The sequence below is a fragment of the Cicer arietinum genome, chromosome 7 (genome assembly GCF_000331145.2).
Source record: "Cicer arietinum cultivar CDC Frontier isolate Library 1 chromosome 7, Cicar.CDCFrontier_v2.0, whole genome shotgun sequence".
Classification (NCBI taxonomy): domain Eukaryota; kingdom Viridiplantae; phylum Streptophyta; class Magnoliopsida; order Fabales; family Fabaceae; genus Cicer; species Cicer arietinum.
In genome coordinates this window covers 30,550,819-30,565,968 of record NC_021166.2, presented here as the reverse complement: position 1 = coordinate 30,565,968, position 15,150 = coordinate 30,550,819, and the positions used below count along the sequence as shown (strand labels likewise).

General features: G+C 32.8%; 1 long non-coding RNA gene and 1 pseudogene across 1 annotated transcript; both read right to left on the bottom strand.

The window, feature by feature from the left end:
• Positions 1 to 973, bottom strand: part of LOC101501968 (protein STRICTOSIDINE SYNTHASE-LIKE 12-like) — a 14,399-nt pseudogene extending 13,426 nt beyond the window's left edge.
• Positions 974 to 11,503: 10,530 nt separating this feature from the next.
• On the bottom strand, positions 11,504 to 14,362 carry LOC140918954 (uncharacterized). The gene is made up of 2 exons (XR_012161448.1): positions 14,096 to 14,362; positions 11,504 to 11,929 (listed from the first exon to the last, which is right to left on the bottom strand). It is a non-coding gene; the product is annotated as an uncharacterized lncRNA (long non-coding RNA).
• Between the last annotated feature and the right edge of the window lie 788 nt (positions 14,363 to 15,150).

Genomic DNA, 15,150 nt, shown 5'->3' with positions numbered 1-15,150 from the left:
TATATATTTGTGTGTGTGTGTGTGTATATATATATATATGTATAATATTATATATTGTAATGTGAAATATGAACGACACCTTATATATATATATATATATATATGTATATAATTTATATATATTCTTTATTTATTTGAGTGTTTTAATTTATTTATGTATATTTCATTATTAATTAATTTATGTTAATTGTACATATACACACACACACACACACACACACATATATATATATAGACATGGCTTTAGTGTCGGGAGTAGGAGGATCAAGAGGATCAGCTGGAGGTTCCAAAGGATCAGGAGGAACAGGAACAGTGGCAATACGAGGAATATCCAAAACATCACGTGGTAAGAAAAAAGTTGTTAAACCACGTGTTGTTAATGACCCATCTCTCATGTCGATGCCGACCATTGGTACTAGTGGTGGAGCTATTCCTCTATATCCGGAGGTCCCAGTAGAGCCTTATACCTTAGACGAAATAATGGAACCCAGATGTGTTGATTGCTACAACCGCATTGTCATCATTCCAGAAGGAGATGGGTATGTAAACTATGATTGATTAAATATTTCATTATTATTGCATGTTACATTATTAATTTTATTAATTTATTTTTATATTTAATTTGCATATAAACTTTGAAGATATCTTCCTTTTAAATCATCTGCAAAGGAAATTGCTGAAGTCATACAAGAGAAATATAAAAAATCATGGTTGTCTTGGGGTGAGATAAAAGACGATAAGACACCTCAATTTAGCGAAGTTGATCAATTTTTACATTGTTTCAAAGTAATTCATTAGATTAATTTATTTAATTACTAATTATATATACATTTGATTAATTTATTGAATTACTAATTATATTTTTAATATTTTTTAAATTTAAACAAACAACATACTAAATGTACTTGGAAAAGAGAGCATGATGCCGCAGTTTTGGCTTCTTTTGACCATCGCTTTTCAAAGCGTCTGTCATCTATGTTGGCTTACGCGCGTAATAAGGGCGAGGAAAAATCATGTTGTGGAGGAAATGGAACACAGATGCTTACAAACAGAAGAGAGAAAAAGCAAAGATTAATAGAGCATCTGAGAGGGGTACCAGTACTCATAAGGGAGGTTCCATGTCTGCTGGAGAAATTAAATATTATATGAATTAATTACTATTTATAATATATATCTATTAATTTATATTCAATTAATCATCACATTTCACCTACATCGCTATCTTCATGTTAATCCTGAAACAAATTAGTATACTGATGAATTATCAAAAATGATTCAGGTAATTATTATATATTAATTATTATATATTAATTAGACCTATAAATTATTATATATTAATTATTAACTATTTTAATTTTTAATTTTTTAATTTTTAATATAGGAACAACTTCAACAAGTCATGAAGGAATGGGATGATCATCAAGCTACTATTCCTCCTGCTCAGTGAGCTGGTCCAGTGCAGCGGAAACAATATGAGACCGCAAGTTTTATGAACATCAGTGGTGGCAAGTACAAAGGGCGTGTGCTGGGTGCCGGTAGTTTATCATCAACCTTTGTGAAAGGTCCAACCGGCTATATTCAGACTGAGACGTCTTCTTCTTATGCTAGTACGGATCGATCCCATCGTCCGTCGATAGATAATCTTGACTAGTTAAAGGAGCAATGGGCAAGTGAGCAAGAAGAAAGGACACAACAGTTGATAAAAGCCGCAGCAGCAGTTTCAACAGCAACAACAATTTTCATTTCCTTCTGTGTTTCATCAGCAGATCCCGCATCGGCCTCAATACTTGCATCAACAACCACTATTCCAGCAGCAACAAAATTACTCTCAATACTCCCAGCAGCAGCAACCGCCTCCAAATTTCCAACAACAACACTAGGATCCTCCGAACTCTACCTTCCAGCAACAACAGCAGCCAATGTTTCAGCAACAACAATATTTTCATAATTATCAGTATGTTATGTCCTCTTCACATCAAACTGCATACCGACCAACTATGCCAACAACTGGCTTGATCAGACCAGATTTAAATCAACCTCAACCAGCTAGGGCTTCTCCTTCGACTAGTGGTGGTGCAATCGAAGATGAAATTCAATTTCAAACCATGATGTCTCCTCCAACCCAAATTAATAATACTTTTGAGGGATTTCTTTCATCGGGTAACATTGCAGGGAATAATGATGGTGGGAGTGGAGCTGATCAAAGGAATTATTATGAGGATTGATATGTCATATGAATAATTTCATAATTTATTTTTGGGTTGTATGAACACATATTTATGTTGTCTTAGTTAATTATTGTGTGTTTAATTTTGGGTTTGTAAGACATTATTTTTAAATTTTGGGTTTGTAAGACATTATTTATTAATTTTGGAATTGTAAGACATTATTTTTAAATTTTGGGTTTGTAAGACATTATTTTTAAATTTTGGGTTTGTAAGACATTATTTTTAAATTTTGGGTTTGTAAGACATTATTTTTAAATTTTGGGTTTGTAAGACATTATTTTTAAATTTTGGGTTTGTAAGACATTATTTATTAATTTTGGAATGCATGTTTTATTTGGTTTGGTGGTAATTACATTAATTATTATTAATATTATATTTTTATATATAATATTTATTTTAATTTTAATATTTAATTTTAATTTTATTTAAATTTTAATTTTAATTTATTTGTAATTTAAATTAATTTTTAATTATAATTATAATTTAAATATTTTATTTTAAATTTAATTTAAATTTTTAATTTATATTCAGATTAGTTTATTATATATTAAATTTAATTTATATTGATATTATATTTTAAATTTAATTTATATTTTAATTTAATTGTAATTTTAATTTAAATTTTAAATTTAAATTTATATTAATTTATTATATATAATATTATAATACAGTATTAATTTTGAATTTAAAATTTTAATTTTTTAATGTACGTAATATTTTGTGGCGGCCTAAGCCCTCACAAAATATTTAATTTTTAATCTGGATGATACTTTGCAGCGGCCTAAACCCTCACAAAGGAGGGAGTTTGTGGCGACCTGTGCCCTCACAAAGGCAGGATTTTGTGGCTGCAAAGGCCCTCACAAAGGCATACATTTTGTGGCTGCAAAGGCCCTCACAAATGGCAACGTATTTTTCAAACTTTGTGGCTGCAAAGGCTCTCACAAATGTTTGTGACCAGCTTATTTGTGGCTGCCTAAGGCCGCCACAAATAGCCCCTTTGTGGCTGCTTTTTACCCTTTGTGAGGGCTTTTGGCCCTCACAAATTCCTTGTTTTCTTGTGTAAACCATTTTGAACCATAGTGAAAACTCACAAGTTAGTGAGAACTGGACGTAACCCATTTTGGGTGAACTAGTATAAATTTGTGTAATTTTTATACTCTATACTTATAATTTTGTCTAACTCACATTTCAGCTACAAACGCTTATCCTCCTAAAACTACATTTTTATCCTCTCTCACAGGATACAATTTTAAAAAATTCTTAAGAAATTTTTAAAACTACAATATCTCTATTCAATCTCCTTTTTAGTGATATTTTAGCTACTTCAGTATACTCTCGAAACACTTGAGAATTCACACTTTGGGAGATAGATTATTGAAAATTTAATTAGATTAAGTGATGGCCATATAGGTTTAAACATTCACATACTCATTACTTAGATTCTATTTGGTTCAAACAAATTGATAATAGGAAAATGATAGGGAGGAAAATGATTTTAATAGATAGAAAATGTTATTTTATATTTTTAATTGTTATACCATTTTGTAACATTAAATGTAAGATTTGTTTGAAATTCTGTGTCACACACGTTATATTTAAATGTATTAGGGTTATTATTTTAATTATTCAAATTAAAGTGATCTATTTCACATAATATTTATGGCAAAGCATGTTATTGCCATCAAAAATACTAGATATCATAAATATTATTTCTATTTTTACTATGAGGTGAAATAATAAAAGTTGAGTAGTCATACTTATAGCACTTTACGAAACGACATGTGATTTCTATAGATAAATAGTTATTGTCCCAAATTGCAGACAACAAGATAATAATTCTCTTTATGCCATTAGAAGAGAAAGTAATGTCAAATTAAGAAATCTATAATTAAAAGATCAGTACCTTATAACATAAAATATCATTTTCATCAAGACTTCATGAATATTTGAAATACATTTCCATAAGGGTGTTCATGGGTACAGGTAAACCCGTGAACTCGTTACCCAAACCAACCCAACTCCTATTTTTATCCAACCCATTCTAGTTAAGGTCTAACCTAAACCAATTCATTTAATCCCAATATTGTTTGGTTCAGATAACATATTTAATATTTTGAACATGCAGACCTGCGAGCTCAACCCATTAACATGACATAGATATTTTTATTGGTTTTTTCTATTATCGATGTATAATTAAAACTTTATCATATATAACGTAAATATCCATACTTTACTTTATATTCATCATAAAATTTAAAACTTTATCACGTATAATATAAAAATTCATACTTTACTTTATATTCATCATAAAAATTAAAATTTTATCACGTATAACATGAAAATTCATATTTTACTTCCTATTTATCGTAAAAATTAAAATTTTATCATATATAACATAAAAATACATACTTTACATTATACTTTAAAATTCATAAAAATTATCATATATGTGGAAATTGAATTTTATGTGATTATGTATTTATAACTGATAATATGAGTATTAAAAATGGGGAATCTTTTAATAGCTGCATTTACTTAATGATTATGGTGAAAAAAGTCAGAGTATGCTCATGCATTTCATAGCTTATGGTGACCATGATGGGCAATAATGTCAGTGGTGATCGCGATGGGACACAGTGTTAAGTGGTGACCGTGATGGACCACAAAGTTAAGTGGTGACTGTGATGGGCCATGGGGTGGTTCTATGTTATAGTTGGTTCATCTTATCCTTATGAGGATTTAACTGATTTGTAAGGCATGTGATAGGCTACACTCTAGTAAACCGTGCTAGCTTGTGAGAGACTACACCTTGGTAATTAGTACTAAGGCCTGTGATAGGCGGTACAATTATGCGAATTGGCATATACGCATTGTATTAGGGTGCTTGGCACGAGAGTCATGTTTTATATACTATGGTGATTGTATATACATATTCGGTTGTTGTTTGTTATTATGGCGTAATTTCTTTGAGGTGTGAATTTGTGTTGATTAAGTTTCGATGTAATTATGTGTTCATAATTGATATTATGAATGTATAAAGTGTTATTGATGGGCTTTGTATCGTAAGTGTGAGTTGATTCAGAGACATTTTAAAACTGAAAATCTGCAATATTTAGTTGTTGTATTCGGCTACATGCAATGTGTAGTCTAATACACATCTATAACTTTTAGTTTTTATGTAAAATTTCCACGTCGTATTCGAAAACGAAACCTTGTATTCGAATACAAAATTGATGTTTTTGCCACTGACTTGACTTGTATTCAGCTACGAAATTGTTGTATTCGAATACGAATGTGCAAACTTTGCTACTAACTTAGCACTCGTATTCAGATACAAAAATGTTGTATACGAATACGATAGTGCAGTTTGTAAAAAACTTCATTTTTCAACAATGTTTATGCATTTTTAACATATGAAAACCCTTTCGAGGAGTATGCTAAGACGAAAGGTTCTCTTGAGCATTTGAAAATATAAGAATTGTGCCAAGTGTTATTTGTTAATTTTGGTTGGTGACCCTTTACATTATTGCAAATATTAGGCTTTGCCATCAGATGATACTCGAGTTCGTTCCACCGACTGTTACCTTGACGACGAAAACGTCGTTAGACTTCACTGACTGAGGCTTGCCGATTTCTTGGTTATACGACCCCATCTTCAGCAGGGCTACTTATACGTGGAGGGTAGTGAGGACAAGTAGGAGAGCTGGAGCAGTCTACTTCGTGGAGCTCACTCACGAGATGATCGATTATCCAATACCCTTAGGATTGGTGCTCGAGATGAATGGAGCATGGGAAGATGCGGAGTGTGTGGAGGTCACCCTTGTTATTGTAGTTGTTAGAGTATTATCAGATTAGTTTTGTTGTATAGGGACTTGATGTCTTTCTTTGGTGGTTGTACTTATTATATTTTGGGATGACTGTATCTATAATAAATATTGTCAGTGGACTTTTATTTTGGTGGGTCCATGTTCCTCTTTTTGACATGACTGTGGGTAGGAGGATAACTTTCTTGGGGCAATACTTTTGTTCAGGTGTCTGCCAAGAATACCCTAGGGGTATTAGCGATGTCTGATAGGTCTCATAACCCCAATGTATTTTTCTATTTGAATACTTTGGATTATCATCCCAAAAACTATTTGAGTTTGTTGGTAATGATGATGTCATTATTTATGACTTTTGTCGTATTGTGTTAAAACGAGTTATTTTTATTATTTGTTTTTGAAAAAAAAAACACTCGCGCTGTTAAAAATTGTGGTGTTACATTCTGGTATCAGAGCTTTGGTTAGATGGGAGGTCAACATATAGATTGGAAGTCGTTATCTGATCATGCGTCGGGTTAAGTTGTATGAGTTGCAGGTCTGGAGTAGCTATTATGTGTTGATGTAGTCGAAAGTTATTTTTGGAATTCTCCTAAGTGGTGTTAAGATTTCTTCTTGATGTTGGTTTTGAGGAAACAATGCCTCCACGAAGGAACGACGCTGCAAGAGTCAACGTCAATAGGAATGATCAAATGGCTGAAGCAATGAATAACATGACTGCTTCTATTGCTGCACAAATAGATGCAAAGACTCTCCAAGATCTGGAGAAGAGGGAAGAAGACATGGCTTCCATTTGGAATAGCATTTAGTGCTTATGTGTCAACGAAGGAGGCTTGTATTGAAGTTAAGGGGCGTTGCACCTTAGGGGTGAATACTACCTTGGTTACATAAAGTACGCTTTGAGGAATAGTCGATACCTTGAGGGGTAAGGTCGAGCATTCAAGTTAAACTAGATTCGCGACTTAGATTGTTAAGTATGAATCTCATGACGATTATAGGAGTGAGACTATATATTTCGTTGGTAAGTGACAAGTCTCTGTGTGGTTTAAGAGGTAATATGTATGGATAATGATTTTAGATGAAACTATTGATGCGTAACTATGAATTTTGAGTGATGTTTGGATAAACATAAGGAGTTAAGCCTTGATGTATTGAACCGCATGTTACTATTAAATGGAATTGGAAAAACAGAGTATGAGAACACTTTAGTCTTAAGATGGTTGATCTTTAAGTTGACGATTTCAAATCCACAAGGTTGGATGGAGGACCAAGTGACACCTTAAACTTGTATAATCGAGAGAGTTGCGGTAGGCAAGTGATAAATAATTCATGTTATGGATGGAAGTGTTTGAAGATTCACTGAAAATGTTGTGTTATGATTAGAAGAGTTTCATTAGTGAGATGACTAAGACGATTAGAGTCGATAATGAATAAGACCTTGTATTGTATCTTAAGATGAAATGCACGAATTTAGACAGTGTGATGAGTATTTGGAGATTTCTAGGATCAGATTTTAGAATTTTATTCAATGATAGAGAGTAAAAAGAAGAAGAAATGTAACAGATGATTTATGGTTTAGTTGTTGGTCTGGGGAAGTCAAGCGTTAAGATTTGAAATGCTTGTTTCAACGACTAGATGGACGATAAAAGATATGGGTCTTGGAGATAATTTACTGCAAAGTTATGAGGATGAGGTTTACAGAAAATTATTTCATAGGAGATGCTTATTGGGAACGTTTAAGGAATAGTTCTTTAGAACGTTCGATTGTTCGGACTCTTTCAGTTTGTACCTCGGTGAAGGTTAGGAACGAATAAGAATCCAGCGAGTGAACCAAATTTTTGAAAACGTGCCATGAAAACTTGTTGGAGAAACACATGGATATGTAGTTTATGTTAATTAAGGGTCATGAAAGGAATTATTTCACCCTTAAATCATACATTGTTATTAGAAGGGTAAGCCAATGATTCAAAGGCACTACTTGAATGCATGTCATAGGGGTACGTTATTGTGTTAGTCAATCAAAAGAGTTAAAAATTTGTTTGGTAGGAAAGAATTGAGCACGGAATGGAGAAGTTTGGTGGGAACTAGTAAGGCTTGATTTATTGAAATCACTATAATGAAGAGAGACGAAGTATGATGGAAGATGAGCTAAGAAAATAAAAGACTCTAGATGTTAACCACATGGACGGTTGAATGACGGTAGAGGTGAAAAGTGTTTTGAGATATATTTTAGATGTAGAATATTTCATAGGAAGTGTGAAAATTAGGAGGAATTAAGATTTTGTTTGAATTGTTGAGGGAATTCTTAATGACCAGGATGCTAAGCTTATTCGAAGGAAGAAAAGTTTAATAGCAAGAGGAAAGACAAAAGAAAATCAAGTTAGGTTAGATGATATTTTGGGATATGACGCACAATCGTGTACCAATTGTGGCTGCCAAAGAAGAGAGCAAGTTTTGGAAAGAGACATACGAGAGAGTAAGCTAAGTAACGATTTCGAAATAATGAAGATGTATCAAGATTCGAGGTAGAAATTTAAGGTTTGTATAAATGGAAAAGGGATGGAGTGAATACAATGTGTTTGACCAAGATAATCATCAAGCTACAAATAAAGGATGCAACGAAATTGAGAAGTATCAGAATGAATGTTGGCAGTAGATGTAGGAAAATTATTTTCGGGTTTGTCAGGAATTGCGAAGTATGTTGGAAATTGACTAGTGAAGCGTGAATTGGAGGTGTTAGGCATGAGACAAATGTAGGTCTTAATTAGTGAATGAAATTAAAGTTGGATTTTTGTTAGAGACGTGACTCTTGAAATGAAACACTAAATCTGAAGGAAGTTTGTGTGTTGCAGGTGGTATAGTTTTGACATGTTGTCAAAAATAATTGAGGAAACTTTGATCACCAACCGAATGTTAGGATGTAATTATTAAATTTATAATTAGACCAACATTTTGATAAGAACATTGTGGTTTGGTGTAGTTGTGCGACTAAAGAAAATCGAGGATTTGTGGGCAATAGAGAAATTAGGTAGTTCTCAACGGTAATGATTGTTTTGTACTCAGTGTGTTGGTGTCATACTTAGGGTTTCGGTTTGGTACCTAATGGATGTTGCGTACCAAGTGGACGTATATGAGTCTATGTGACATAGTTTTGGACGATTGTACTTCGTCGATAGGATCAAAGTAATAGGAAATAAGGAAAACTTAGTGGACCTTGAGGAGATTGTTAGACCACTTGTGCCTCAGGATAGCCTTAAGTGTAAGTCGTAGAAAGCATTATTATAGTTAGGTTAAGATGGTCTAAGCCTTCATAATGGTCGTTTGCTACCTATTGACAAATTGAGGAAATGATCATCCCCAATCTCTTGTTGATAGTAGACAAAATCATGTTGAATGGAACGGGTGAGTCTTACCGGCTATGATAGTGCGTAAAGTTATTAAGCATCCTATGAAAAGGGATAGACGACACTTCCTTCGAGTAGGCATGAAGAAACAAGTTCTATCATGAATGTCGAGTTGGAGTGCAAACCTAGGATGGGTCGTTACTCTTACTTTAAGTTTCGAGGACGAAACTTCTTTTAGGGGGTAATAATGTAAGACCCTAAATTTTCTAAATTCTAATTTATGCAATTTTAGGGTATTTTGTGTTAAATTGCTTAGGCATTTAGCCCAATTGAATTTTAGTTTGGGGATTAAATATCAAAAATTTATTTTATTAAAGTTAATAATATATTTAATATTTATATATATTTTAATATATATATATATATATATATATAATTTGAGACCCCGAATAAAATTATTTGTCGGAGAATAATTTAATTATGTTACAAAGAATTTAATACTGGGCAGAATTTTTTTTAAATGTCACTTGTTGCTAAAAAAATTTATCTGTCAATTGAGTTGCAACGAGAGTAGATATTTTTATTAAATTAGATGGAGATGTGAGTGAAATGATGTGTGTAAGAGTTAGATATTTGTTGGTTTGATTTTAATATAATATATATATATATATAGCCGAGAAAGAGAAACACAAGAAAACGTTTCCCCTGCTCCTCGCCTTCTCATTTCTTCTTTTCCTTTCTGTTTCAAAAAAAAAAAAAAAGGTTGTGTTGGTAGAGAGAAAAACAAAAACAAAACACAAATGTTTTGATACGACTATGTGATTCAAAACTGATTTATGTGTGATTTAGGAGTGGATCTGTGGAAATTGAATTTGATGTGATTATGTATTCATAATTGATAATATGTGCATTATGAATTTTATCGAGGAAAAAATGTTTTGAGTATGCTCTGTGATAAGTTTGAAAAATTGTTAGTGTTAAATGAGTATTAAAAACGGGGAATCTTTTAATAGCTGCATATACTTAATGATTGTGGTGAAAAAATTCAGAGTATGCTCATGCATTTCATAGCTTGTGGTGACCATGATGGGCCACAATGTCAGTGGTGACCGCGATGGGCCACGGTCTTAAGTGGTGACCGTGATGGGCCACGAAGTTAAGTGGTGACCGTGATGGGCGACGAGGCGGTTCCATGTGATAGTTGGTTCATCTTATCCTTACGAGTATTTAACTAATGTGTAAGGTCTGTGATAGACTACACTCTAGTAAATCGTGCTAGCCTGTGAGAGACTGCACCTCGGCAATTAGTACTAAGGCTTGTGATATGCGGTACAATTATGATTTATGCCCCTTCGAGAAGGGTTTTTGTTGGAAATTCCAGAATCATGCGCATTGGCATATACACATTGCATTAGGGGCTTGGCACGCGAGTCATGTTTGTAATACTATGGTGATTGTATATACATACTCGGTTGTTATTTGTTATTGTGTCGTAATTGCTTTGAGGTGTGAATTTGTGTTGATTAAGTTTCGATGTAATTATGTGTTCATAATTGATATTATGAATGTATCAAGTGTTATTGATGGGCTTTGTATCGTAAGTGTTAATTGATTCAGAGCCATTTAAAACTGAAAACCTGCAATATTTAACAGTTGTTTTCGGCTACATGCAGTGTGTTGTCGAATACACATCTGTAACGTTCAGTTTTTATGTAAAATTTCCACGTCATATTTGAATACGAAACCTTGTATTTGAATACGAATATGGTGTTTTTGCCACCGACTTCATTTTTCAACATTATTTATGCATTTTTGACATATAAAAATCCTTTCGAGGAGTATGCTAAGACGAAAGGTTATCTTGAGCATTTAAAAATATAAGAATGGTGCTAAGTGTTATTTGTTAATTTCGGTAGTGATCATTTACATTATTGTGAAAATTGGGTTTTGCCATAAGATGATACCTGTAACACCCCGATTTTTAACAACGCGAGTGTATTTTTTTGTTTTTTTTTTACAAAACAAATTCATAAAAACGAATAAATAAAGAAGGAAATACTTTTGGATAAATATTTAAGTCATAACATAACAACAAAGTCAACAAATATTTACAAGCAGCGGAATAGTTTTTGAAATAAAAATCCAAAGTATTCAAACATCAAAATACACCAGGGCTATGAGGCCTATAAGACATAGCTCATACCCCTGGGGTATTCTCGACAGACCTGTACAAAAGCACTGCCCCAAGAATTTTAACTTTCCCCACGTCACATCAAAAAGTGGAACATGGACCCATCAAAAGAAAAGACATCAAACAGTTTAAGCATAGATACAATCTTCCAAAATGAAATAAATACAATCACAAAAGAAAGACATTTAGTCTTATACAACCACCTAATCTGATCATGCTACAAACACTATACCACCCGGGTGATCTCCACGCGCCCCGCAAGATCCTCCTAACACAGCTTCGGTCAGGTATGTCTAACTACATGCCCGTCTCCAAAGTACTAACCGGTAGGACAATCGTGGTTCTCATCTGAGGGCAAAGTCCAGATTTTCACAATAATTGTAAAGGGTCACCAACCGAAATTAACAAATAACACTTAGCAAAATTCTTATATTTTCAAATGCTCAAAAGAACCTTTCGTCTTAGCACACTCCTCGAAAGGGTTTTCATATGTCCAAAAATGCATAAACAATGATGAAAAATGATACAACTGAGAAAATGCAGATTTTCAATTCTAAAATGGCTCTAAATCAATCAACACTTCAAACATTAATGTTATTAATTATGAACACATAATTAACACCAAGTTAATCTCCACAAATTCACACATCGAATATTCATTAAATCAATTATGAACACATAATTACATCAAAACTTAATCAACCCAACTTCACACCTCAAAGCAATTACGGCAAATCACAACAACAACCGAATATGCATATACAATCATCATAGTATAACAAACATGACTCGCGTGCCAAGCACTCTAATGCAATGCATATATGCCAAAATGCATGATTCTGGAATTCCAAACCAAAACCCTCCTCGAATGGCGTAAATCATAATTGTACAGCCTCTCACAGACCAGTACTAATTACCAAAGTGCATTCTCTCACAGATCAGCATGATTTAATAGCGTGCAGTCGCTCACAGACCAACACGACATACAAGAGTGCATTCGCTCACAGACCAGCACAATTTACTAGCGTGCAGTTTCTCACAGACCAGCACGATATACAAGAGTGCAGTCGCTCACAGGCCAACACGATTTTCTAGAGTGTAATCGCTCACAGATCAACACATTCTAGAGTGCAATATCTCACAGATCAGCATGGTTTACTAGCGTGCAGTCACTCACAGACCAGCACGAAATACAAGAGTGTAGTCGCTCACAGACTAGCACGACTTTCTAGAGTGCAATCGCTCACGGATCAGCACATTCTAGAGTGCAATCTCTCACAGATTAGCACGACGCGACAATCCCTGCAAGGATCAGATGAACCAACAATTTACTCACACCAAATTTACTCATAAATCGCCCATTTTCGAAACTCCACATTTTCACACATAACCCACCAAATTCATTTTCCATAAACCCACATAAACCACATCTCCAAAAATTCATAATAATCATTATGAACACAAATCACACCAACCGTAAATCACCACAACCCATACCTCAAACACACATCAAACATTCATAATATCAATTATGAACACATAATTAAATTAAATTTAATTCTCCCCAAATTCAACATAAATGACCCATATTAATCTCCAAAATTTTCAAACATTAATCACCAAATTTATTCTCCACAAATTTCAACCATAAATCACCAAATTCAAAACTCCACATCTTCAAACATTAATCATCAAATTCAATCTCCAAAATTTTCAACTATAAATCACCACAACAACATTAATATATCAGAGTTCTCCCCACCGCTAACTCGGTGCCAATGGTCTCGATTCCTTTTCGAGACTCAATGAGCTAACTACATAAACATAAATATTTATAACAATTTGTTCACAATAAAATTAATCCAAACACAACAAAATTTCCAAAATTAAATCTTTCTCACACACTAAACTTTTAAAACCAAATAATCTTTTTTATTTAGTTAAAACTAAATAAAATAAATATTGTCCAAATTTCACATACACACGCGACTATTAAAGTACCAAAATTTTTGAGTTAATAAAATTTTTTTTCTTTTTAAACTCAGTTCAAGAGTAATTAAAATAGTAACATTTTAAACTCTAACCCTTTTTAATTTCAATCTATCTATTTACTCAAACTCTTTAACTTAGTTAAAATTTGAATTTTTTTTCCACAACTTTAACAACTCTAAATTTTTTGTAAAATTTCAACTTCAATTCAAACTCATTTATTTGAAAACAACTCATTACACAACTCAAACACATCAAATTTAATTAATTTAATATCCACAAAATTCACACCTAAATCACATCTCAAAAATTCATAATATTAATTATAAACATACAATTTACACCCAACATTAATCACTACAAAACACACCTCAAAACAAATCAAATTCAAATTCAACTAATTCACACATAAACAAATTAAATTCATTTTCCACAATTTTACACCTCAAATACATCAAATTTCTATTCCACAAAATCACAAATAATGTCCTAAATGCAAACTAAAAGTTTGGAAGGAGCCCTTACCTCCGTTGTAATTTTAACAACCGATTTCGACACCGCGATTAATTACGGTAAAAAATTTCATTCGCGCCGTCACTTTCATAGTTGGGTCACTGGCACCATAGCGTGGAGAGAAGAAATTTTTCCTTCTGTCACTTCGGAAAATAAAGCTTAGAAGTCAAAGAAAAATAGAGGTTTATATTTGAGTTTTTGAAGAAAAACCCAAAACTTTGATTTGGGGGTGGAAACAGAGAAGGAAAAGAAGGAAAGAAGGAAGGCACGGCTACAGAGGGAAAGATGCTTCCTTTGTTTGCATTTCTTTTATATATATATATATATATATATATATATATATAATAATAATAATAATAATAATAATAATAATAATAATAATAATAATAATAAATATCTAAACAAATATCTAGATATTTTTATAAAAATCACCATTATGCCTGTCACCTCACATCACATCACAAACCACTTTTTCAAAAAAATATCTACTCTCGCTGTAATTCAATTGGTAGATGAATTTTTCTGAAAAATAGTGCATCTCAGAAATTTTTTTTCTTCGACAAAAGATTCACCGTAATTAAATAAAATTATTCATCGACGAATAATTTTAATCAGGTCTCCAAAAAGATATTTTTGGCATTTAACTCACAAAATGCCATAAAATTGGCTAAAAAGCCTCATAAATTCAACACAAAATTCCCCAAAGTACATAAATTAGAATTTAAAATTAAGGGTCTTACAATATATGAGTTCGTTCCACCGACTGTTACCTTAACAACAGAAACATCGTTAGACTTCCTTGACCAAGACTCGCCGACTGCTTGGGTATACAACCCCATCTCAAGCAGAGATACTTATACGGGGAGGGTAGTGATGACAAGTAGGAGAGCTGGAGCAGTCTACCTCGTGGAGCTCACTCACGAGATGATCGATTATCAAGGGACTTGATGTCTGTCTTTGGTGGTTGTACTTATTATATTTTGGGATGACTGTATTTATAACAAATATTGTTAGTTGACTTTTATTTTGGTGGATCCATGTTCCACTTTTTTACGTGACCGTGGGGG